This window comes from Puma concolor, chromosome A3, assembly GCF_028749965.1.
Source record: "Puma concolor isolate L17-30 chromosome A3, mPumCon1.1.hap2, whole genome shotgun sequence".
In the NCBI taxonomy this organism is placed as follows: Eukaryota; Metazoa; Chordata; class Mammalia; order Carnivora; family Felidae; genus Puma; species Puma concolor.
Window position 1 is genome coordinate 24,823,268 of NC_141669.1, and position 25,956 is coordinate 24,849,223.

At 46.1% G+C, this 25,956-nt stretch overlaps 1 long non-coding RNA gene across 1 annotated transcript in view; it reads left to right on the plus strand.

Moving 5' to 3' along the window:
* The first annotated feature begins 345 nt into the window (after nucleotides 1–345).
* The window catches only part of LOC147582325 (uncharacterized), a 59,978-nt gene continuing 34,367 nt past the window's right edge, over nucleotides 346–25,956 (plus strand). Inside the window, exons 1-2 of the long non-coding RNA XR_015248694.1 lie at nucleotides 346–454; nucleotides 927–1,076. This is a non-coding gene — a long non-coding RNA (uncharacterized LOC147582325). The remainder of the gene's footprint in view (nucleotides 455–926; nucleotides 1,077–25,956) is intronic.

Sequence of the window (25,956 nt, forward strand, 5' to 3'; positions counted from 1 at the left end):
CCAGACAAACCTTGGAAAGCTCAACCGCAGAGTCACAACAAACTGAGTCACATCTCAACCCTTGGGAGAAAAAAAGGGCAGGGTGTGGGGGAAGGGGGTGGCCAGGAGAGCTTTGCTGGGGGGCAGACATCGAGGAGGTGCCCACTGCCACGATGAGGAGCTCAGATGCTAAGGGACTTCTTTGGATCTTGAAGATGCAACTCTTCCAGCTTCTGCCAAAGGTTGGGTGGCTGGGTAGCCCATATCCTGGTTACACAGTGGGCCCTGTGTCTGGGCATCTCAGGGACAAGTAAGGTCACAGAAGCAACTCCCTGAGCAGCTAAAGAATGGGTTCATCTCCCCCAGGTGTTCCTGCCTTCCCTCGGGACCTTTTCCTGCTTTCCGTCTATTTGGACATTCAAGACTTAGGGTGATCATTTGACCTCAGACCTTAAGAGTTACGGAGAGAATGGAAGTAAGTCATTCCACTGAGCCACAGTGCCAGGCCTGCCGAGAGGCACTTTGCACACATTATCTCATCCTCCCTACGGTCCTGTGAGGCACACACTATTTTCTTCCTCATTTTGCAGGCTAGAAGGCGAGGCACAGAGAGGTTAACTAGTCTGCCTGAGGTCACCAAGTGAGAGAACTGAGATGTGAGCCCATAGCCTTTGGAGTCTAACACCCTTTTAGGAGTACTTTGAGTCTGGGGAGCCAGGGAGAGAGAATAAAATGTGGGTTAGCAATACCCATATACCCGTGAAGGGCAGTCTAGCCCCGAGGACCCATGGTGCTGCAGGGGAGCCACAGAAGGCAACACACTCAGACCCCAGCCCACACGGATTCAGTCAGAATCCCCAGGCGGAGCCCACACATCAGACTGTTAAAGCCTCTGAGGTGCTTCCGAAGAACGGTCACAGCTGAGCACCGGCCTCCTTGCTTTACAGATGGGGACACTTGGTCCAGGGAGGTGAAGCAGCTTCCCCATGGCTGTGCACCCCATAACACCAGGGAGGACCCCATGCGAAGTCTCCAGATTCTCCAACAGCTAGGACTGGCTTTCAGCGCCACCTCTCCAGCCAATGAGCCACGTAACCGTGAGTCATTTACCTTCATGGCGAAAAACTTATACACATTTAAGTGCTCTAGATGGCATGAGGGTTCAAGGAACTCCAGTGTTCTCCCCACCCAGCCCTCACCTCCAATCCAGCCCACTTTCTACTACAGAACAGCAGACAGAGACATTTATGAGCAAGAGTGGGGTTGAGAATCTGACCATCCTTGAGCCTTGAGGACAGGGCAGGACTTGGGGTGCCATGGAGGGGTTGCCTGCCCCCAAGGAGTCCTGGGAAAGGACCCAGATGCGGTACCAGTCGGCAGGGAGAGGTGCCTGGGGGAGGAGGCGGGGCTGAGATGGCTCCTACTGAACTAGAAGGCAGCCTGGAGCTGGGTCCCTCCTCCCAGGAAATGCAGGTGGTGCCACCAGGTGGACAGAGGTGCTTTGCCTTTGAGAACCCTGCCAAGGTGCTCTCCAGGTAGAGACAGCTGAGAGGCAGCTTAAAACACGTGCTTCCCCTCCTGCGCATGCCTTTGCTATACAAGTAATTGGTTGACTAAAACCTGGTACAAATACCCTAACTGTTAACAGTGTTTATTTCCAGCACAGTGGGCTTATGGGGGACTTTCACTTTCTTGGTCATCTGTTTCTTGGGCTGTTGGCTTTCTCATAACAATCACTGCACTGCCTTTGTTATAATAAATAATGAATTTTTTAAAAGTTTTTCTTTATTTATTTTGAGAGAGAGTGAGCAGGCGAGGGACAGAGAGAGGGGAATAGAGGATCCAAAGCAGGCTCTGTTCTGACAGCAGAGGGCCCAATGTGGGGCTCGAACTCACAAACCCTGAGATCAGGCCAGAGCCTAAGTTGGGTGCTTGACTGACTGAGCCACCCAGGCTTCCCAGTAAATAATGAATTTGTAAATGCTGGTATAAGGATCCCTGCTTTTCAAAAGTTCATGTTGTGCCACCTCACTTTTACCAAAGGCCTGTAAAAATTTTTCCTAACCTGAAGAAATTCGAAGAGGGTTTTTGCTTTTACGAACCTGTCATCTCTTCTTTGCTTTCCGCCAGACTTAGAAAGGTTCTGTGGGAAGGCCCTACTTTCAGAGAGCGGGGGGGGAAACCTGGATCGGTATTTGCAAAACATCAGTCACCTGCGTCGTCCTGTGGACTTTCAGGGAACATCAGTCGTTTGAAGAAAGACTTTTTTAATTATTGCAGCCTGGGCACGATTTGGTGCCCTCTCTCTGATCCTCGCTGTTTTAAAAGGACAGCTTCCTTAGCCCCGGGGTGCCCTTGGCTCTTTCAGAGGAAGCCTTTCTGGCCTCATCAGCTTCTGGCCCTACTTTGTCCCACCATCGAAATCACCCCCTTCCCCCACCGCCTTTCTCTCCACCTCACACCCAGGTGTGTGCCTGTAGCTCTGTCAGCTACAGTCACACTGGAGACTCACACCTTTCACCCCTCGCGCCTCAACAGCAAAAAGACACCAGCCTCTAGTGTATAAGGATTTATTACCCCCTTACCAAGTGACACCTCTCAGTGCAGGAGGGGTGGGGAGGGAAGAGGCCCTAAAACTATGGCTGTGCTGGAGAATCCTGATTGTTCTGTACCAGAAAGTGGCCCCAAGCCTGGCTGTCTCCAGAGGTGATGTCGGGAGGAGACAGCAACAGGGAACACCTCAAAATGAGCAACTTCCCGAAAAGTGACGTGAAGGTAGCCTAGGTGCACAGGGGTTCAAGCCTCTGGAGTGGGCTCCCAGCTTCTCAGTGTTGTTCACCCTGGGGCCTGCTGCTCTGCCCAACGAGACACAGCCAGGCGTGGAAATGCTTAGCAGAGCACCGTGGAATCACATCATGTTGGTTTAGGGGCAGTCACCTGGGTGCACGCTTAGCCAAAGTCCCATCTGCTGGCAACATTAATGAGAGTCTGACAGATCTCCAACGTGGTGGTAGCTTCAGAAGGAGGCATCAAGGGGATCGTGACTGTGCACGGTCTTCCCTCGTGCACTGATTTGAGAGAGTAACCCTGTCTAAAATGAGACGCCCCCATAAGTGTAGGATCCCCAGCTCCTTCATTTGTGCCAACGTTCCTTTGTTCTCTTTCTGTCCAGGTCCAGACTCTTGTCCCCAAGTCTTTGACCCTACCCCAGGGATGGAAAGCCAAGTGCTCCCTCACAGATGACTCCTGGAGTATCTGGGTTGGATCAGAGGCCACCAGAATTTGGTGTGTGGGGGGGATCCTTCTAATCCTGTAAGGCCCAAAGGGAGTAGAGAGCCTGGTATTCATGGAAAAGGCATCACCTGTCTCATAGAACTCAGCTGGAAAGAGTCCTGCTCATGGGTGCCAGCCTCTTCGTAGTTACAGGAATCTGAATTATGAAGACACTGGACAGGGGACAGGCCCCAGGCTGGAAGACAGATGAAGTATTTCTCTGGAAGGGAATCTTGGCCCCGTGCAGTCCTGGGAAGTGCCAGGGCTTAGCTCCTAAGTGAGGATTGCTGGTGCTGACAGCTGGGAGTCAGGGTTCTGGGGCCATTCACTGAGGGGGAGCCAGTGGTCCTGGGGCAGAAGGAGCCCTTCCGGAGGTGGGGGGTCATGTGGAGGCTCTGGATTCCCTAGACACCCACAGGCTGGCCCCTCTGTGGGCTCCTGGGGTGTCAGAGCCATTTCATAAGCACCTGCCACACTCAGCAGCTCAGGCTGAATGCTTCTGGAGTGTGGAGAGTGGACAGAGGGGGAGAAGCAGGCTTCCTCCCAGGCAGCTCTGTGGCACAGAGGAAATGTAGACACTGCATTTGCCCCGGAGTTGTCTGCTGGTTGAGAGAGAATACTGGTTGAGAGCACACACTTGGGTGGGTCGGGAGACAGAGGTTCTCATCCCACTCCTACTGGGTGCTGGCTGAGTGCTGCAGACAACCCGCTGGACTTCTCTGAGCCTTCGTCTTCTCACCCACAAAGTAGGATAATAATACCATGATCAGAAGGTTGTTGCAAGGCTACAAGAAAAAAGAAGCAAAAGGTACAAAGGTGTGTCAGAGAGTGTGGCCTGCTGTGGTAGCTGAGCCACATGCTGGCACGGCAGGGAAGGACAGGTGGGGGGGGGGGGTGTCCCAGACGATGAAAAAAATCTCTGTGTCATCAACAATGTTTTCTGCTTATTTTGTTTCTTTTTTTTTTTTTTGGTGGCGGTGGGGGGGCAGTCCTTCATATTATAAATAATTTGCTATAATGCATATAATTTTATCTTTCAAAATAGTCTCCTAGATTTTTTTTAGAATATATTGTCAAATTGGTCTCCATACAACACCCAGTGCTCATCCCAACAGGTGCCCTCCTCAATGCCCATCACCCACTTTCTCCTCTCCCCCACCTCCCATCAACCCTCAGTTTGTTCTCAGTATCCAAGAGTCTCTTATGGTTTGCCTCCCTCCCTAACTTTTTTTTTCTTTCCCCTCCCCCATGGTCTTCTGTTAAGTTTCTCAAGATCCACATATGAGTGAAAACATAGAGTATCTGTCTTTCTCTGACTGACTTTTTTCACTCAGCATAATACCCTCCAGTTCCATCCACGTTGTTGCAAATGGCCAGATTTCATTCTTTCTCATTGCCAAGTAGTATTCCATTGTATATAAAAACCACATCTTCTTTATCCATTTGTCAGTTGATGGACATTTAGGCTCTTTCCATAATTTGGCTATTGTTGAGAGTGCTGCTATAAACATTGGGGTAAAAGTGCCCCTATGCATCAGCACTCCTGTATCCCTTGGGTAAATTCCTAGCAGTGCTATTGCTGGGTCATAGGGTAGGTCTATTTTTAATTTTGTGAGGAACCTCCACACTGTTTTCCAGAGTGGCTGCACCAATTTGCATTCCCACCAACAGTGCAAGAGGGTTCCCATTTCTCCACATCCTTCCAGCATCTATAGTCTCCTGATTTGTTCATTTTAGCCACTCTGACTGGCATGAGGTGGTATCTGAGTGTGGTTTTGATTTGTATTTCCCTGATGATGAATGACATTGAGCATCTTATGCTTGTTTTGTTTCTAATAAAGCATGTGAGGAAAGGAGAGGAGCTGTCTATAGGGAGAAGGTTCTAGAACACAGGGTGGTGGTGGAGGGGAGGAGGTCACGATGAGCAGATATTTCTCCTCCTGTGTGGTCATGAAGTCTGCCCACATATTTCTGATGTCCCACTTTTCAGATAAAGACTACTATTAACCAAAATAAACTATACAGTGAAGGGATCAGATGGACTGAATTTCAAACTCCAAGAACAACCTGGTATCTACTAGATATCCCGAGGCTGAGAAGCCACCCTGGACATGCACACATGTGCCCACCCACATTTGTGCACCATTGCTCATGCACATTTTGTTCCTGGGGTTCAAGTTAGAATAAACTGGTGTTTGTGGGAAGCCATGGGTTTGTGCTCCAGGCTTGGGAGCCTCTCTGCTGCTGCCATTAGGTTGAGAGGACTGAGGCCCAGGGCCACTCTCTGGTCTGGTCTCTGCATGATCCCAGTGGCAAGGTGGAGAGTGGGACCACAAGCGATGCAGCAAAGAAGAGGAGGATGGGAGACAGGGGTGTGGGGCCTTGGCTTTATCACATCCCCAGAGGCACCCAAGAGATAGCAAAATGCCAGGCTCAGGCCTGGGAAGAACCCAGAAGACCAGCCAGTGCCCAGCCAGTACACCTGCATGGTTGGGGTAAAACCAGGGGGACTCAAGAGTGGTATTTACAGTCATCTTCCCCCAGCCTCCTTGACCCAGGACCAAGCTGTGTGGCTCCTGAGAGTAGCAACATTGAATCATTAAGTGATTCATTCATTCATCTAACAACTATTTCTGAAACAGATCTATATTCTGCTTTGGGAAGGAGCTCAGAACTTATAGCTCAATTCTCCCCTGAATGTTTCTTGCATTCCCCCTTTCTCGGCAAGATGGAGAAGGCCTTCTGAAATCTGAATGTGATGTGAGTACCACCACCACCACCCCCAGTACAGCAAACTCCAGTGGAGGGCAGGGTCTGTTGCCTTGGAGTGGAGAAAATTCTCCTTTGCCTCATGTGCCCCACACTTTGTCTCCTCCCTGTGTCTTCTCAAGCTGATGCCAGGCTGGATCAAAATGCCCTGGCCTCATTAAACATCACCCTCATGCCCCAGCAGCCATACCATCAGGCAGACACAGACAGATGCTCCAGCATGGGACTTACTCAACAGACCCACCACAACAGAGAAGGTGATTAACTCTAGCTTGGGAGAGTGAGGGAAGCTTTGAGAGGGAGGGAAGAGATGAACTCAGCCTGAGAGATGGCTGGAGGGTTGATGGAAGGCTGAGGGAACATTGTTGGCAAAAGCTGGCAGGCGAGAACAAGTGAAGGCTGAATACATTTTGATGGATATTCAGATGGCTCCCTGACTCTGTGCCAATCACTTCCTTGTACATGGTGGAAGGAACGTGGGTTTTGGAATCTGAAAGATGTGGCCACATACTAAACGTTGTGACCTTAGGTAAATCACTTAACCCCTCTGAGCTTCAGTGTTCTCAACTGTAAAGTGGGGGTGGTCCTACCTACAATACCCATCTCACAGGGTTGTCTGAGCTTCAAATACATTATCCTGTAAAGCAACATACCAGTGATGACTTTGCACACAGCAGGCAGTGAGAACTATGTCTCCGCCTTTTCCTTCCTTCCTTCCTTCCTTCCTTCCTTCCTTCCTTCCTTCCTTCCTTCCTTCCTCTGGCCTCCACCTCACCTTCCCTCAAATGCCAAGAAGCTACTCTGCTTCCCCCTGTGGTGCCATTCTTCTCAGGAGACTGGTAGATAACTGAGATCTCCCAGTTCCACAGAAGCAGGCAGTGCAGAGAGGAAAGTGGGCTCCAGGGCAATATCAAAAGCACTGGTGAGTTGGGGGGAGCACCTGGGTGGCTTTCAACTGGTTAAGCATCTGGTTCTTGGTTTCAGCTCACGTCAGGATCTCATGGTTCATGAGATGGAGCCCCATGTTGGGCTCTGCACTGAGAGCTCAGAGCCCAGTTGGGATTCTCTCTCTCCCTCTCTCTGCCCCTCCTTCACTCATGCGCACACTCTCTCAAAATCAAAAAAATGATTTAAAAAGAAACACTGGTGGGGCTTCAGTGGGGGAGCTAAGGACAGCTGGAAACCAACAGGGAGAGGGAGGAGAGGGAGACAAGAGTGGGGCCAAGTTGTTTTTCATTCGCAGAATTTCCAGCTCCAGCCAAATAACATCTTTAAATACTATTGACATGACAAAGCCAAACTTCTTGGCTTAGGCTTGAATTTTTTCTGTTCTTTTTTTAAATCCAGAGTTGAAAAATGTATCTCCTTAGAACTCTGTCTCTAAGCCCGGTCCTTTCTGCCTGTAAGGGTCCAACTTGGAGCTGGTCTGGTTTGTCAAGGTCAAGGAGTGGTTACCTGGGCTCCAGCAGTGCACAGGTGAGGGAAGAAACAGAATTCTGCAGAAGGCCAGGCATAAAGAGTTTCTCCTGCCGGAAAGCGAGCCTCTTAGATACCCTTTCCTGTCTCTCTGTCTCTCTCTCAAACTCCTGTTCCCCTTCATGCCCCTGTGTGTGAGTGCTGCCTGTGTGCTGTGTGTCTGCTGTAGTGCTTGCTTTTTCTTTCTTTCTTTCTTTCTTTCTTTCTTTCTTTCTTTCTTTCTTTCTTTCTTTTTCTTTCTTTCTTTCTCTTTCTTTCTTTCTTTCTTTCTTTCTTTCTTTCTTTCCTTTTCTTTTTCTTTCTTTCTCTTTCTTTCCTTCTTTCCTTTTCTTTCTCTTTCTCTTTCTTTCTTTCAATTTACATCCAAGTTAGTTAGCATATAGTGCAATAATGATTTCAGAAGTAGATTATAGTAATCTATCCTGTATGTATAACACCCAGTGCTCATCCCAACAAGTGTCTTCCTTAATGCCCCTTACCCATTTAGCCCATCCCCCTACCCGCAGCCCCTCCAGCAACCCTCAGTGTGTTCTCTGTATTTAAGAGTCTCTTGGGGGGCGCCTGGGTGGCTCAGTCAGTTAAGCGTCCAACTTCAGCTCAGGTCATGAACTCATGAACCATGAGTTTGAGCCCCACATTGGGCTCTGTGCTGACAGCTCCAAGCCTGGAGCCTGCTTGGGATTCTGTGTCTGTGTGTGTCTCTCTCTCTAACACATTGCCCGCTCACACTCTGTCTCTCTCTCAAAAATAAATAAACATTAAAAAAAAAGAGTCTCTTATGTTTAGGGCCACACTCTTAATGAGGAAGCCTTTCCACATCTGTCTGCAGCTAGGACTGCAAGAATCTATTGAAATGGAGAAATTAGGCAACTATTTCAGTTCTTTGGGTTTTAAACTACTTCTGTCTAAAATAACCAGGTAATCAAGGTTAAAGTGGGTGGTTCATTGTTCTCTGAATTACCCACACAATTACTTTAATTTCCCCACTCCCTTGGTGTGTATAAGACATAATATTAATATCACCCAGGCCAAAGAGCACAGATATCAAATAAGCCATGTAAATATAGAGATTCCCTGCTCAGTCTCTCCACAGGTGGCCTGTTTAGTCATTTACTCAACAAATATTTTTCAGGCAATAAATATTTATTTTGCCAGACACCGTGCTAGGTATTGGGGATACAATAATGACCAAGCAAACACGGTCCTTATGCAGGTGGATTGTATATTTTGGAAAGGGAAACAGGTGAAAATAATTAAATGAACAAATATGATGATTGGAAATTATAGTAAAGGTCAACACGAGTCAAAACTTTTTCTATCCTTATCATAAGCGATTTTGGGTAACTGTCCATAAAAATAACTAACACCCGTGTGTGACGTCAGATACCTGTGATCCTATCTGGTTACCTGTATAATCACTACTCTGGCCCTTTCTAGGCCAAGGGCTCTCCCCAAGGCTATATTAAATTAGCAGGTTTGCAGGACAAACCACTGATCAGGCATGAGAAGCCCTGAGCCTACAGCCTCTAATCTCTGAGTGACCTTGAGCAAATCATTTTAGTAGCCTTCTTCCAATCAATAAAATGGGCGACATACCTACCCAGCCTACCTACTCCACGGCATGCCTGCGAGGACCAAGGGGACAGTGGGGGACAGAGCTCTACAACCTGCAGAGCTCTAACTAAAGGAAGTGGTGTGGATGAAGTATCTCCATAAGGAAGTTTAGTAAATGTGAGCAGAAAGGGAAGGGAAGGGAAGGGGAGGAAATGGAAAGGAAGGGGAGGGGAGGAGGAGAAATAAATTTCTGTTGTTGTCATATTTAACCCCAAACAGCCCTATGAGACAGTAACATCCTTGTCTGCAGATGAAGAAATTGAGGCACAGAGAGGTTCAGGCAGCCATACTGCTGACACATGAGGAGCTGGGGTTTGATCTGTCCACCTCCAAAGCTTGACTCTTCACCACAAAGCCACAGCTGAACCAGTGGAGGAAAGATGCCAAACTCCCTTTGCTTTGAACTTGACACTTTTAATCCCAAACTGGGCCGACTGGGAAATGCCACAGGTGATTCCCTTTCAAGAAAGAATGCAACAAATTCACACAGCTTCAGGGAATCCATAGGATTGACTCACCCTCTCTTCCTGGATGAAAAAAACACAAAGGTTCTGTAAAGTTCAGGTGATCTTCCCAAAGCCACATAACTGACTAGCGATAGCATCAGAGAAAAGAAAAAAGGAAGGATAGCTTGTTTAAATGTTTTTCAAACTGTGGATGCTACTCACTAGTCATGAAATTAATCTGTGGGTCATAACCAGGAGTTTTTAAAAATGAAATAGGATAGGCTAGAAAATAGAGGACATCATATCTAGTAAAGGGAGATAATGCTTCATGTACTTTTCAATTCTCTGTGCGTGCTTCCATGTGTGTACAGAGCTTGGGGTAAAATGACCATGGGTCATAGTCCAAACCCTTGGAATGCCACCAGCCTGGGGAGTGAGCATGGAGGAGGAAGAAACTGGTGGGATTGACAGGAAGTTTGAGCAGAATCCAAAATTCGCTCCTCCGATGGAAGCAAAACAGGTCTAAAATAACCGCAAGGCCTATTTTTAGCACTTGCCAAAATTACCTTTCCTCTGCTCTCTGGCATTGACCAGGAGGGCTTCTCCAAGCTCATGGGGTTCCTGGAGCCTTGGAGCCACCACACAAGGAAAAGGCCAGGAGCCAGGCTTTTCTATAAACCCCATGGGCGTCTCCCTTCCTTGCTTCCTCTGCCTGCCTGGGTATGAGAGCCTATCCTTGGAGACAGGGAACAGCATCCTCCACAACAGGACGTAGCAGAGGACCACCACTGCCCTCTGAGTCAGGCCCCCAGTGCTGGGTGTGAGCCAGGCTCTGGCCCCACTTAGTCACTAAGGGACACTTTAACCCTTCAGGGAATAGGCATAGATGCAGCTGAAGGCCTGGAGAGTTCAGGAGAACTTTCCAACCTTCCACAGACTCAGGGCCCAAGTTCCTGCACCTGGAGCCCACCCAGCACCCAAAGCTTGAGGTGGGGAACAGACAGTGTTTCAAGGATTCCTCCTCCTGGGTATGCTTAGGCACATGTTAGTGTGCATGAGTGTGTACGTGTGCATGCAAGGGCACGTGCCGCTGGGTGAAGATGTGGGTGCAGAAGAAACTAGAATCATCTGGAAACTTATGAGGGAACACCAGAAACCCTGTATCTGGATCATGGGAGGGGTTGGCAAGGGCCCTGCTGTCAGCAGAGGCACCAGCCTCTACTTTCAACATGTGTGGAGATCAGGGTGCTTGTGGCACAAGGAAAGTGAGGGTTAAGCTAGTCCTGACACCAAGGAAAACTGTCATGCCTGATGGCAGATTATAACTAAAGAGCCAACTGAGTGGTGGTAGAAAAAGTAAACATTTGGCCGAGGTGTGTAAAAGAGCACTACAGTCAATATCAGGAACTGTTCAACATTTTGAGACGAATTTCCATAATTTCTAAGGTTGAGCCTTGGTGAGAAGGGGCCCTGGGCCCTAGTTTCAATAATGATCGTGCTTGGTGTTTTATCCTAGGGAAGTCTGACTTTGTTGCAGGTGTGTTTGATTCCAGTAAGCCCTGCTCATGGGTGATCAACCTTCTTGGAGTGTCACTCCTGACACAGAGCTGCTGTGCCTACAACTTACAATATCCCTAAGGGAGTGTGGGAGATCCTGAGAAGCAGTGCTGATCACTGCACTTCCCCGGGAGAGAAGTGCATGGTCAGGGACCGTGGCTGTTGAGAGGTAAAGCCACGTGCGTGAGGGCCCTGACTCCCAAACCCTAATCTGCAAGGTTGGGCTGTTCTCCCTCTCTACACAAGGATCTAGTTTTTTTTTGAGAGAGAGAGAGAGAGAGAAAGAGAGAGAAAGAGAGAGAGAATCTCAAGCAGTTTCCATGCCCAGCACAGAGGCCAACGTGGGGCTCAAATTCACAACTTTGATATCATGACCCGAGCTGAAATCAAGAGTTTGCTTAACTGACTGAGCCACCCAGGCCCCCCCACACAAGGATCTAGCTTAAAAGGCCACAGTATCCAATGAGTGGACACACTAGGCTTCTAATCCTACAGCCTCTCCTTAAAAACTTTGTGACCTCAACCAAGCCACTTAACCTTTACAAATTTCATTTTTCTCATCTCTGAAAAGGAGATAATAATGCCTGTCTCCTGGTCTGTGAGGATTAAATGAGCATAGTGAGCAAGAGGTCCTAGCCCAGGGTGGTCAGAGTCAGGTCCACACTGGGGCTTTCCCTCCATAGAAGGTTGGCATTGATTTAGAGTCGACCCTCAGGACAGGGAGGCCCAAATGCTTGTCCGCCTGGGTTCTCGGTGTTCAGGGTGGTCTCCTGGCAGCCAGCACTCCTAGCTCAGTGAAGTCTAAGACTTCCCCGCCCTCCCCACAGCCTGGAGGGAGCTCGCAGGCCCCAGCAGGCAGACTTGCTGCCACAGCTCCAGAGCAATTGTGGCTTGGAAAGAATCTCTGGCATGTGTCATGTTGTCCCCCAGAAGGCATGATCCATGGTGTGTTGGAGAACTGCTTTGTTCCGGGGCCAAGAGGTCAGTCTGTAGGAGGGTGACCCATAAGGCTACATGGTAGACAGTTCCCCTCATCCCTCACACCCCCTCCCCTGTCAGGGTGATATCTGCCCTAAATCACCCACCCAGCTAGGGGGATCCAGCTAGGAAGCCCATCCAGCTGGGGGATAGGCAGCTTGCACCTAAGGAGCTATGGCTGTGGGGTAAGGCTGGGCTTGGCGAGGAGGGGCCAGGTGTGGTTTCCTCACCTGGGTGACCAGTAGCAACAGGAGCTGGATGGGAAAAAGTGGTGGGAAAAGTTCAGGGACCAAGTTTCTCAGCTGTGTTCAGACCCTATGCAAAGCACGTCTTTTCCTGGTGAACTGAAGGCGTTGGACAACACCATTTCTTTCTTTCTTTTTTTTTTTTAAGTTTATTTATTTATTTTGAGAGAGACAGAGACTGCACAAGTAGGGGAGGGGCAGAGAGAGGGAGAGAGAGAATCCTAAGCAGGCTCCACGCTAACAGCAAGGAGCCCAATGTGGGGCATGAAGCCACGAAATCAAGACCTGAGCCGAAACCAAGAATTGGATGCTTAACCAACTCAGCCACCCAGGCACCCATGGGCAACACCATTTCAAAGGTCCCCTCTAGCTTCATTATGTTCAGGCTATAAATTCCTGGGGTTTTGTTGTTGTTGTTTGTTTGTTTGTTTACCAGGCTCACTGTACTGTAAAACAGGAGGCCCAGTTCAGCATGTTGAAGTGGACGGGATGGGGTGCAGGATGGGGAAGGGGTAAAGAAGGGAAGGGGTAAAGAAGGCAAGAAGTAAACACAGAGGCTTTGGTTCTCCCAGTCAGAAGACAGGTCTATACAATGTCATTTTCTTTATTTTTCTGTAATTGGATTTATTTTCTATCTCAAACCCCATTCTGGCTGATGCAGAGAAACCAGCATCGTTGCTTCTAGGTTAATCGGTCACTGAAGTCACTCATTTCAGGACCTGGCGCTATTAAATTTGGGACTTTTGTTCTCATTCCTCCCTGAAGTTGATGCTAAGTTCGGGATCTGCCACATCTGTGCAGAGGGGGAGGCAATGTCTCCTGCTTAGTCTGTCCCAAGTTCAAATGAGATGTAATGTGTCTCTGTCTGGTCATCAAAGATACCCCCCGCTCTAAGCCTGTATACTCGCTTTATCTGGCCCCTGGCCAGCTGCTCCAAGCTGCTACATCCTCTCTGCACCATGCTTGCCTGCCACAGGCCCCTTTCAGGACTGCGGTTCCCTTGTGGTCATGCTCTCTAAGCTCATTCTTACTCCCCCTGCAAGGGCCATGGGAAATGAGTGTGTGCAGGGGGTGGGAAGTGTGTGTGTGTGTGTGGGTGGATGGGGTTAGGGGTGTTGCCTGCCTAGACCTGCTACTCTGCCTCTTCTACTCTGTGTCTTTGGAGCACACCATGGTGGCCAAGAGGACCCCCCAAGGCTCAGCATCTTCCCTGGACTTCCCAGGCAAGTGAGACACAGGTATTCGCGATGCCTGAACTTAAAGCAGAGGTCGGCCATTTCTGCCACCCCAGGTTCCAGGCGAAGACAAGGCCTCCTGTCTTGTAAAGCCTTGGGGTCACATCTAGCTCTTTAAAATCTCTTCTTCTCTGGGTCGATTGGGGAGGGAGGGTGGGGGGGGTAGAAGGTAGAGAGGAACATCAAAAACAAGGGGGTACATGTTTTATATCACATCTTCTTTTCACCTTTCCTCATACTTGGACTGAGACCTTGGGCTTCCAAGTACTTGGTATCTTTGCCATCTAGTTCCTGTAAGACAACTACCCTCTTACTGTCTAAGTGGGAAAGAATCACACAGCATTAACACTTCACATATCAAAGGCTGGCTGGGCAGCAGGTCAGAGATGGTCCTAGGCTCCGAAGTGCCTTTGACAACCATACGGAATTGCTGATGTCCCAAAAAAAAAAAAAAAAAAGTCAAATCATCAAAAGCCTTCCCCTGGACTTTCAGGTCTTGCTGTTCGAGACCCACCCCCTTCTTCTCCTCACTCTCTCCTGACTGTAACCTCACAGGCCTTGGGGCAAATTTCTCTCCTCTCTGAGCCTCAGTTGCTTTATCTCTAAAATAGGGTTAATCATTCCTATCTCCCTGTGCTATACTGAGAATTCTAAGCTATAAGCTAATCAATTTTAATAATAACTTAACTAGAGGGGCTCCTGGGTGGCTCAGTAGGTTAAGTGTCTGACTTTGGTTCAGGTCATGATCTCATAGTTTGTGAGTTTGAGCCCCATGTCGGGCTCTGTGCTGACAGCTCAGAGCCTGGAGCCTGCTTCATATTCAGTGTCTCCCTCTCTCTCACCACCCCCCCCCCACTCATACTGTCTCTCTCTCTAGAATATATAAACATTAAAAATTTTTTGAAAAGGGGCGCCTGGGTGGCTCAGTCGGTTGGGCGTCCGACTTCGGCTCAGGTCATGATCTCGCAGTCTGTGAGTTTGAGCCCTGCATCGGGCTCTGTGCTGACAGCTCAGAGACTGAAGCCTGTTTCAGATCTGTGTCTCCCTCTCTCTCTGACCCTCCCCCATTCATGCTCTGTCTCTCTCTGTCTCAAAAAAAAATAAACATAAAAAAAAATTTTTTTTTTTAAATTAAAAAAAAAACTTAACTAGAAATAAATTCTAGTACAGAGTCTGGCATATAGAGGGTTTAATAGGGCCTTAGTCTCTTCCAACCAAATTTCCAGCCAACTGGAATGTAGCCTTGTATTCACAGCTTAGCTCTACTAAAGTGCCCCTCTGTCTCCTCACCCACACGAGATAAACTTTATCTAACCTCCACCACCAAGTCTCCTCTAAAATGCTACCACCCCCAGGAAGCACCCTCGGAACCAGGATGAGTCTCCCTTGGCCCCTCTCATCTGAGAACTATTTATGCCCACGACACCTCTTCTATTTATGATGTATTAAGCTTGTTGAGGGCATGAACATCATCCTGTTTTATACACCTTGCCCATAACCATTGCAGCCAGCCCGACCCACCCCTGAACCACCACCCTTCGAGCTTGCCAACCACCACTCAGTGTTCCAGGCAGCTGTCCAGGGCCACCCCCTCACTCTCAACCTGCTTGTACATTGATCCCATTCCACCAGACTCCCACTCTCGGATCTACAATTCTGATATCAAGTGCTACCTCTGGCCTTCCAAGTGGGCGTTATTTGTGCTCTCCAGCTTGGCTCAAAATTTGGCTCTTAGCTGTCCCCACTCTTAGCCTTGACTCCAATCCCTGCCCTAGTGTCACATGCCCCTACTGTCCAGGCCTTTGTAACCAATATTATAAAGAATGTGTGTGTGTGTGTGTGTGTGTGTGTGTGTGTGTGTATGTATGAATATAAATTCCAAAGATTGCTGAAATGTCCCAAATGACTATGGCAGAAAAATGAGAGTCAACCAGAGCCAACTTCTCCTGGGTTATAGTCACCATTTCCTGCCAGCTAAACAGCCATTGTCTACTTGCTGGGAGAAAGGAAGACAAGACTTGTAGATCTGCCCTAACAGGCCTAAAATAAGATACTTTTGAACAAGGATGAGGGGCTTGCCTGTATTTTCATGAATGTCTCTGTGAAAACTCTGATAGAGAGTTGGTCACTAGGTACCTGAGCCAATGGCTGGGGTGTCAGATCCCCATTGCCTTAACCCATTCAGGCTTAGGGAAGACCTGTCTTGGGCTCCCAAAGTCATGGGGTATGAAGGGGGAAGTGTGTTGTCACCATCCTGAATTCAAAGTCAGTAAGATAAAAATGGAATGTTCCAGGGTGCCTATATGGCTCAATTGGTTAAACATCTGACTCTTGATCTCAGCTCAGGTCTTGATGTCAGGTCATGAGTTTAAGCCCTGCATTGGGCTCCACCCTAGGCATGGAGCCTACTTAAAAAAAAAAAAAAAAAAAAAAAGGATACGACGTGAAGTGAGCTTCTACAAGGCTTCCATCTACATTGAGAGGGAAGGCCCTTCTTCCTTCTTTTAGTACATCCTTACTGGGTCCCTTCTACAAGGGCCAGGTACTGAGCTGAGCACTAGAGGTACAGATACATGAGACAAACACAGGCCCTGCCCTCAGTGAGCTTGCAGGAGTTACAGATGATGAAACAAGGAACAATGATGGAGTATGATAGATGCTGTGACCTGGAGAGTACTTGGCAGGGGAGAGGGGTGGTGAGGGCTACAGTTAGTCAGGAAGGTTTCCTGGGCAAGTGACAGTTATGGGGAGACTGGTGTTTTAAGTCAAGGAAACAGCAGGTGTGAATGACCACTGGCCAGTGAGAGAGAGGACATGACCTTCTGCGCACTGAGAGAAGTTGATGATTGGAGCACAGAGGGCAATGTGGGAGGGGAAAATGAGGGGCCCTCAGAGGTAGGAGGGCACCAGAAATGGGTGGGTGAGAGTGTCTTCATGGAGCTGATCACTTAGTACTCATTTCTTCACTCCTTTTCAGCCTCAGATCCTGAGGGGAGACTGCAACTCTTTTTTTTTTTTTTTTTTTTTTTTTTTTTATGCCATCTATAGTATCTAGGATGGGGCTCTGCACACAGTAAGTGCTCAATTTATACCTGTGGAGTATTACCAAGGATGGGGTAAATGAAAGATTAGGAACTTAGCTCTACATAGACACCCTTGGAAAAAGAAAGAATGCACTTCCAATCACATGATCTGTAAATTTATGGCCCTGCAGTTGTGATTTTATAGCTAAAACAAAATACTCGTTAAAAACTAATAGGAATGTGTAAAATCAGCACTGGCAAATCTCAGTTGGCAGGCAGGAAAGCCTGGCTCCTTGAAGCCTGCCTGGTTCCACGGTCAAAACATGCCTTGGGTAGAGATCCAGAGGTGAAAAGTCATTTGGTTCTGGGAGCAAGAAACCGACTCAAACCCAAAGGAGCAGGTTTGAGCTCTCTAGGGCAAAATGACATTGTGTGCCTCAAATTATTACAGACAGCCAGCTTAAATTATTTCACAAGCACATTCTTTGCAATGGGACTTAAGAAGAGGCAGCCAGCACCAGCCAGAGTCACTAGGGGCAGGTGGTAGGACATGGGACTTGCACTATGATTGGACCTCAGCCAGGCTGGAGGACAGCAAGACTCCCCAGAACCCACCCTGTTTGTCTTTCAGAATCCCAGGGACCACCCGACTCTTCTTCTTCTAGCCAATCTCTTCTGTCTGGGCCCTACCACTTAGCTGGCTGTGCCTTCTCAGTACATTTTCTGTCACCTCTATGCATACATGGGCCACCTCCAAGCCAAGCACCTTTGTCAATCGATTTCCCAGCAATTTAGAAATCCTGAATACAGGCAATCTTGTTTTCTGGTTAAATAACATCTTCAGATATTTTCTCCTCTTACCCCAGATCGCCTCTCTAGATCCTTCCCCCCCAACACTCATTTCCTTCCATTGTTTGATTTAGGAGTTGAATGAGTTTTCTAGAAACACACCATAGAAATAAATCCTCACAGGCAATGCAATAAATTATCTAAGCTATGCATGACTGATAGAGCCTTTTGGTAGGAGACATTGAAGAATGCTGATCATGGAAAAACAAAATTCAAGAGGCCAAATTTTACAGGGAGCAATTAGTTTTAAATAAGAACATGTCAGAGGCGCTGGGGCATTGGAAACTGGCTGTCCCTGCCTCCTTTGTAAGTTGGGTTTACTAAATGGAACATAATGATATGTAACCAAAACACTGGAAGACCATTTCTTTGCTAAGGAGACCCAGCCAACAAACACAACGGAAAAATAGGAGTGATACCTTTCACTCTGGGTTTGTTTTTTTTTTTTAACTTCTAAATCTTCTCTGGGTGCTAGAGGAAGATCATAGAGCCTTGGAAAGCCCTGGTTGTCTAAATATTCACTTGAAAAAGTTCCTTGATTCTCCTGAGCTGGGTACAGATAAAAATGTCACTTTTCCAGAAAGAGAAGCAGTCATTGGTTAAATATCTGTATTTGCCAACCTTCTGTCCCATGTTAAGAAAGGGATTTTTTATTTTTAATAAAAATGTGCATTGTCATCTAAATGATTGGCTGGTTTTTGCCCTCACTAGGAGCCTAAAGAGAAAACTATTTGGGGTTACAGAATGGGAAAAATTAGTCACCAGTGATTCACAGAGACTATAAATATGTGGCTATATTGTTCTCTTATTTACGATCCAGCTGGGATGAGCTGTTTGGGAGGAAGCAGGAAGATACACAACAGCACCAGTGTTGAGCAGAGGCCCCACTCAGTTTTCATGGAGAGAGCATGACCCCCAAAACCTCCCTGTCAGAGCCTCTTTGGTCTCAGTGCGGGCTATGCAGCACCAGCCCCTGAAGGGCTGTCCTAGAACATCTGCTGGGCTAGAAAAAGGAACAGGAGAGTGACAACCCTCTTTCTCTCACAGGGCTGTCTGTGCTGCCCTGGGGGGTGTTGCTGACATTGCCATTTCCTGAACTGGGGAGAAAAGCAAAAACAGGGACAGGGGGAAACTGGCAGCTGGCAGAGTTCAGTAGCCTATTCCTCAGGATTCCAGAAACTCATGCCCTAAGTCCCCCCCCCCCCACACACACACATACACCTACATACATACATAAGTCATTCGCTCATTCATTCATCTACCAAAGTATGTTGAGCCTGCAGGCTATGAGGGAAATGATGGGGAGAAAGATGAGCCCAGCCCTGTCCTGACAAGAGCTTTCTGCCAGGTGGGGAAGAAGGGTATCTGCCCAGCAATGACAGTGGAGACTGATGAGTTTGAGGACCAGAAGATTCTGCCAATGTGAAAGCAAAGCAAAGGTGCATCCAATCTTGTTACAGGCCAGGAAAGGCTTCTGGGAGGATGGGAAGTTTCAGGTGACACATGTGAGGGAAGGCTAAGATTCAGCAGGGCAAACCTCAGAGGTGCAGAGGAAAGTAGGTTTGAACAGGAGGTAAAGTTGATGCAGAAAGAGCTGCCTTATAGTTTGAAGCATAAGGGTATAAATTGGAGGGACGATGGCCCCCCACGTGAAGAAAACAAGGGATCAATGGTAACCTTCCCAGGGTCTCATTATGGCACTCTCTGAAACACTGGGTAGCAAGTGTTTAATCTCTGGGCTCATATACCACTGCCTGGATCTGCTTTTTCTCAACATTTTCACTCTGGGACACTCTTACTGGCCTCAGGGTCCCCAATGCAGCACCTAGGTGATACCAAAATGGGAGAGAAGGCATGATTTATTGACCTAACAGTAAATGCAGTTTTTGTTATGAACTTTGTAAACACCATTTTTAATGGCTGTATACTATCCAATCATATGAATATACTCTATCTCCTTGTTATTAAATAGGCCGCTTGCTTCCAAATTGTATTTAGATAGTATTGTGGTGAGCAATGCTGTGCAGCTAGCTTTTTCTATATTTGAGATTTTCTTTATAAGAAAATAGGAGTGCTTTACATATGAGAGTACTTATTATTCCATACCCCAGCTAGCTTTGATTACATTCCTTTTTAAAAGTCTCCAATAAGTAATGATTGAAAAATTTATTTTCTCCTTTTCAACAGCTGAGAAAATGGTAGATCAGAAGCTTCTAACCTTGCTCAGCATGTGCAAGTTAAGAAGTGGTGACGCTGGGCTTTTAAGCCTGGTCGGTCTGACTGCCAAGTCCTCATCCACACCACATCTGTCCTCTCAGTAGAAAGGCTTGGTGGAAGGAACTAGTTGTCAGGACAGCTGGATCCTATTCCAATCTTTTCCATTAACTAACTAGTTCTCTTTTAGTCTCAGTTTCCTTGTCTGTAAAACCTGGGTGCTCCATCTACCCATCTGCCTTCACAGAGCTGTCAGGATGAAATAAGATCATGAATAGGAAGACTCTTTGGAAATTCTAGAAAGTTCCACTTGATTATAGACTTTAAAAAGGCATGAGCCTGGCATTCTATTTCCTCTCAAACATATATCTAGTTCTCATGTTTATTTAGCTTTCACATATGGCAGTTACTATGGGTTAAGTGCTTCATAAGGATTATCTCATTTAATTCTTCTAAGTGCCAAAAGCGTTAGATGTTGTTTCTATTTTAGATATAAGAAATGGAGGCTATGTCTCACAGCCAGTAAATGGTGGAGATGAGTTTGAATCCAGGCGATCTGACACCAATGCTTAAGCTCTTACTGTTGTAAAATGTAGGTTTTATTGGAGCACCTGGCTGGCTCAGAGAAGCATACGATTCTTGATCTCAAGATTCCAAGTTTGAGCCCCATGTGGGGTATAGAGATTATTTAAATAAATAAAACTTTTTTAAAATGTAGGTTTTATTATTATTCAGGTAGAATGAGGCCAACAGATCAGGAGATGATGGCCGTTGAAAATATACTTTGTTACAGTTCTCAAGAGAAGGGGGCACTCCACACACAGGGCCACACAGGGAAGGACCAGGGTTGGTAAGGAGGCAGAGAAGTGAAGGGAAAACATGGGCAAAAGTCTTTACAGTGGTTTTCCTAGGACAGAATGGGTGAGTCAGGGTAAGCAGGTAATACAGGTTTAGGATTGGCTAGCTTGAATAATTTCAGCAGGGTCCCTGGGATATAGGGACTTCCCCTAGTTACCTGGTACCTGTCCCTGGGGTGATTGTGGCTAATGGATAGTGGTTCAACCTGTGAGAGCTCCATAAAGGAGGTAGTTGGCAAGTATAGGCTCTGGGTTTGTTGGTTTGTATATGAAACACAGATTCACAGGGGAGTCATGTGCTATCTCTAAGAATTAGCTAGCCCTGGAAGAGGTAGTCTCTCCAGGATTAGGAAGACCCCCTCTGCTGGAGCACCAAGAATAGAGAAAACAAAATACAGAGTTGATCCTTGAACAAGATAGGGTACTTTGGTAGGGGTACCAATCCACCTTGGAGTCAAAATCCACATACAACTTTGACTCTCCAAAAACTTAACTACTAATAGCCTACTGTTAACCCAAAGCCTTAGCAAGAACATAAACAGTGAATTAACACATATTTTATATGTTATACTGTACTCTTACAATAAAGTAAGCTGGAGAAGAGAAAATGTTAAGAAAATCATAAAGAAGGGAAGATACATTTACAGTACTATACTGAATTCATTGAAAAAAAAAATCCATGTATAAGTGGACCCATGCAGTTCAAATTTGTGTTGTTCAAAGGTCAACTGTAGCTAATGCATGTGTGGTAAACTGGGCTGCTTTGTGCAGTGGGATGACTATCATAGCTGAGAGGATTACTGTCACCATCAGGGACCATCATAACAACAGCAACAATATCCCATTCTTGTCCAAATATAAGGTTTGCGAGGACAGGGATGATGCAGCACGCCACACACAATAGCACTCAGGAAGGATTTGTTGAATGAATTAATGAATGAATGGTCCTATGCCTGCTGAGTGAAGAACACATAGGCATAGGTGCTCGATAAATATATTATTTTCCTCATTAGGTAAGCAAAAGGGCATTGAGAATACCAGAGAAAAGTGTCTCTCAGCAACCTTTTTAGCCAGGATTTAGAACTATGTGCTTGCAAAGAGCTCTTCCTAGAGGAATATAGTTTTCAGATCTTGTCCAGTGCAAATCTCATGAAAGCCACAAGGACTCTTAACTGTGTCTTCAGAAAATATATGCTGACTCTTCACCTGTCTAGTAATCTGATTTTGATCCTGTCTCTCCACAGGTCAAATGTCTGCCTTATTCAGGCTGTCAGTCACCTAGAGAACACACTCAAGAGATTCTGGCTTTTTTCCACCCTTACATTTCTGCCCTTATCACCAAAGTCACCCTAAGCATCTTTAGTCACTTATGTTTATTCATGTACTTAAGAGTGTTTATTGTGCACAATTATTTGGAGTGGTCTCATTCATAATTTATGACTATCTTCAAGGAGGATCTGTACAGCAGAGTCCTGCTCAACACATTCAAACATTTGTCATAACTGGGGTTTCTGGGAGTTGACAGGTGGAGGGCAAAACACAACTTTTGTGTAGGCATTCTGAGCCCTAAGAGAACGTCATGCTGCTGTATCATGCAAGCAACACTGACAGTTCAAAGGAGTGTTCTAGTGCTAGGTGGGGAGCTAAAAAGAGGACTCCCTACCCTCAAGGCATTTACAAAGCATAAAGAGCAATAAAAAGAAAAAGATCCATGGCATTTAATATTGTCAATATAAAGGGATAAATACATTTAAGACAACCATTGACAAAGGAAATATGTGAATAGCAAAAGAACATAATGCACATTAGATTCTGGGCTACTCCCTTCTCTAGGAGTTCCCAAAGCTCACCCAAGCAGTTTGGCCTCCCATCCCACCTCTTCATTGTCATTACATGTCCCACCCTTCTCCCCATCTTCTCTCCTGTCTAGTCAATTGGAAGGGCACTAACTCTAGATGCTGCTTTAAAAAAAACAAAAACAAACAAACAAACAAAAAACAAGAACCAATGGCTGTGCAAAATAAGAAGGGCTAGGAAGTAGGAAAGAAAGATTGAGGCTTCAACTCAAGGGAGGACCAGAAAATATCACCCCTTACCCAGAGGCTGTTATGTCCACTTCCTTTTCCAGCTCCATTCCAAAAACATCTCTCTACATCTATTCAGGGATGCCTGTTGCCATGGCTACTGGGTGACAGATGCTTTTTGAATATGGTATGTGAAGAGCTTTTCCAATCTGCAATCCAACCTGGAACAGGTGTCTATTTTTAGCTACATGCTGCTAATACATACTTTAGAAAAGTCAGCTTTTTGCCTTGTACTTAAACATCACCTTTTCCCACACTCCCCATTTCTCTGCTCAAGTGGCTTGACACATTTATAGGAGTTTTATTTACCATGACTACAATGTGGAAGACACTACAAAGACCCCAATGATCAGGCTGTATTTCAGACTCGGAACACTCATTAGGAAGTCAACACAAGCTCTGGGCGGCATGTGCCAGCTCCCTCTTTGAGATGGAGGGCTGCCCTCTCCAGGGAAACTCATTGAGTTTGATCCCCAATTTGATGTTCAGAAATGCTGTCACTGTCTTGCTCAGGGTCTCTGTGCTTGTCTCATCTTCTGTTTTTGCTGAGTTCTCCATTTTATGTGCCCAAATCTGTGCTATCATTTGTTAAATAATATTTAGGATTCTGTGTTTTTCCTATTCATGTGTGAAGGAAGCCTGGTTTAATGAAGTTATAGACTTCCCCCACCTCCAATTTACTTTGACATTGAAATCAAGGACATTGATGTGGCCTCGAGTTACCATCCTAAAGTTACCTACTTCTCAAACTTCTCAAACCCCAAACCTGAAGTCCCCCGGGCATTCTCTCCAAACATGTAATATACTCCACTAGAAATTTTACATGGTTTTCAATGCCCATATCAAACTCCACACACCCAAGAATTCCTGTGCCATCACTCCTTACCTCCTAGTTAAAAGTATTCAAGCATTCCCTTATTTCTCTAGGTCCTATTTCATGATTAAATGTATTGAAGATTGGAGCACTGCACACAGCTGCTGGTGCTATGTTATTTGGGCATTTCTTAACTTCTTCATGGCCACTGGCAGCTTCCTGAAACCAGAGAGGGAAGTTTTTCTCCATTCATGTATATATAATGCCTGATTCTGGGCTTTGACCATAGTAGAAACTCAGGAATAATTTGTGGAATTGAATTGCTATATAAAATTCTTCAGACAACATTTCTAGTTTCACCTCTTGTCACTCACCTTGAACCTAAAGTTTTCTAGATCTCCTTTTCCTCATCTGGAAAGGAGGAATAATACATATTTCAACTTCACTTACAACTTTATCATTAGAATCAAACAAATTTGACTTTATAGGTGACAGCTTCTGAGATGAAAACACACACCCCTCAGAAATGATAAAACAGAGCAGAGTGAGGAAGTACTATAGAAATACTAGAGCTCCAGGAGGTCCAGAGAAATTCTAGCAGGCTACCCATGAAGGACAACAAATTAAAGTAGGGTTAAGATAGAGGATGAGAAGGAGGGAGGAGGAGCTGTAGAGAATAGATATGAGAGCACAGTGTAGTCACAAACTATACACAGTCCAGTGGGGACAAAGGGCAGCAGAGCAGAAATATCCACTGGAAGGAATGACAGCATGGGGTCTTGAAAAGGCAGAGCTCAGATTGACTTACACATGTGCTGGCCAGGGCTTTGCTGGGAACAAGGATATCCCAGTTCATAATAAGGAAAACCAGAAGGAGAAGGGCCCCAGACCAAAGTGGAAGAATCAGTCAGAGATGGAGCCCAGAAATCTAAATGTCAGTGATAGCCACAGAGTATTTTGACTCACATAGACTCTGGACCATTCTTTGAGAGACACTAAGTGAGATAAGACAAATTAAAACTAAGAAGCATATTGGTTAACTATTGCTGGACCAAAAACCCAGAAGCAGGAAAGTGGCAATAGAAACAAATCATTGCATAAAGCCTGGGAAGCAAGGAAGAGACAAAAAAGGCAAATTTAAGAGAAAAACAAATATAAGAAAATACGTTAACATGTTAACACAAGTACAGGTAAAGGAAGACTGGAGGCAGATACACATGAAACAAATGTCATAAATATGCAGAAGGCTAAAAAGAAAAATTGGATGTAGATTGATATTAATTTTTCAAGGCTAAAGATGAGTAGAGAAATTCTCTATGTATCAAAGATCTAGGTTTACTCCTGGATTCACTATTTATCAAAAAGCTGGTTTTATCCTGGTTGAAGGATAACAACCATATAGGGAAAAGTTTTTATGGAGCATATATGGAACTCTGGACTAGTAGGCACTACTGATTCTGAGACCTGCTGATATGAATAACCAAGAAGAGAAATAGAGGCCACATGAGACAGAATAGTCAGTGAAATTCGAAAGAATAAGTGGTGTGTAATGACCAAATAGTGAACAAGTCAGATGGGCAAGAGCGGGGAGGGTCAGTGAGGGCTCAAGGCAAGTGATCTCAGGACCATGGATAGCTCTGTGTCTGCTGTGTCTGGGACAATGGTGGCCTTTAGCCCAAAGTTACCTTGACTGGAAGCACTGTCTGGGTCCCATTTTGGATATTAAAGGATCTGTTTGCCCAATCAAGGTATAAGTCTTTAGATCTGGGGAATAGTTATCCATCTGGTGGTCTTTGATAACTCTCTTCAGCAGTGGTATGGGGTGGTAGAAAGAAAAAGCACTGGGCTTAGAATCAGGAGGTTAGGCTTGGCTCCCTGCATTGTGATTTGCTAGATGTGGAGGTTTAGTGAGGTCAAACTTGCTGAAGCTCAGTTTTCTCTTCTGTAAAATGGGATTTATGAGACTTTCCCTGTTTCCTATAAAGACCTACTGGGAAAAATCAAATAAAAGTATTCATGCAAAAGCACTTTAAACTATAAAACTTGGGGCACCTGAGTAGCTCAGTCAGTTGAATGTCTGACTCTAGATACTACCTCAAGTCACGATCTTGCAGTCATGAGATTGTGCCCCATATCAGCCTCCGCACTGGGTGTGGAGCCTGCTTGGGATTCTCTCTCTCTGTGTCTCTGTCTCTGTCTCTCTCTCAAATAAACATTTAAAAAATAAATAAACTGTAACACCCTAGTAAAATATGTGCAGTTGTTGGAGTTAACTTCTTACAAAATATATTAAAAGGTTCCACAGATACTCTGCAGAGTAAGGAGACAGAGGTGGCAGGACAAAGCTGTGTCAGAGCCCAATATCTCCAAAAGCAGAAGGAAGGCTCTGAAAGGAAGGTGGGTTTTCAGAAGCTATGGGAGCAGGTTGGAAAGATGAACAAATGTGAAAGAGAAAGTAAAAGAATAAAATGTAGAGTAAAAAAACAGGCTTGAAAATATATATGACTTCCCCCCCCAAAAAAAAGCCAAAAGGGAAAGGTTGA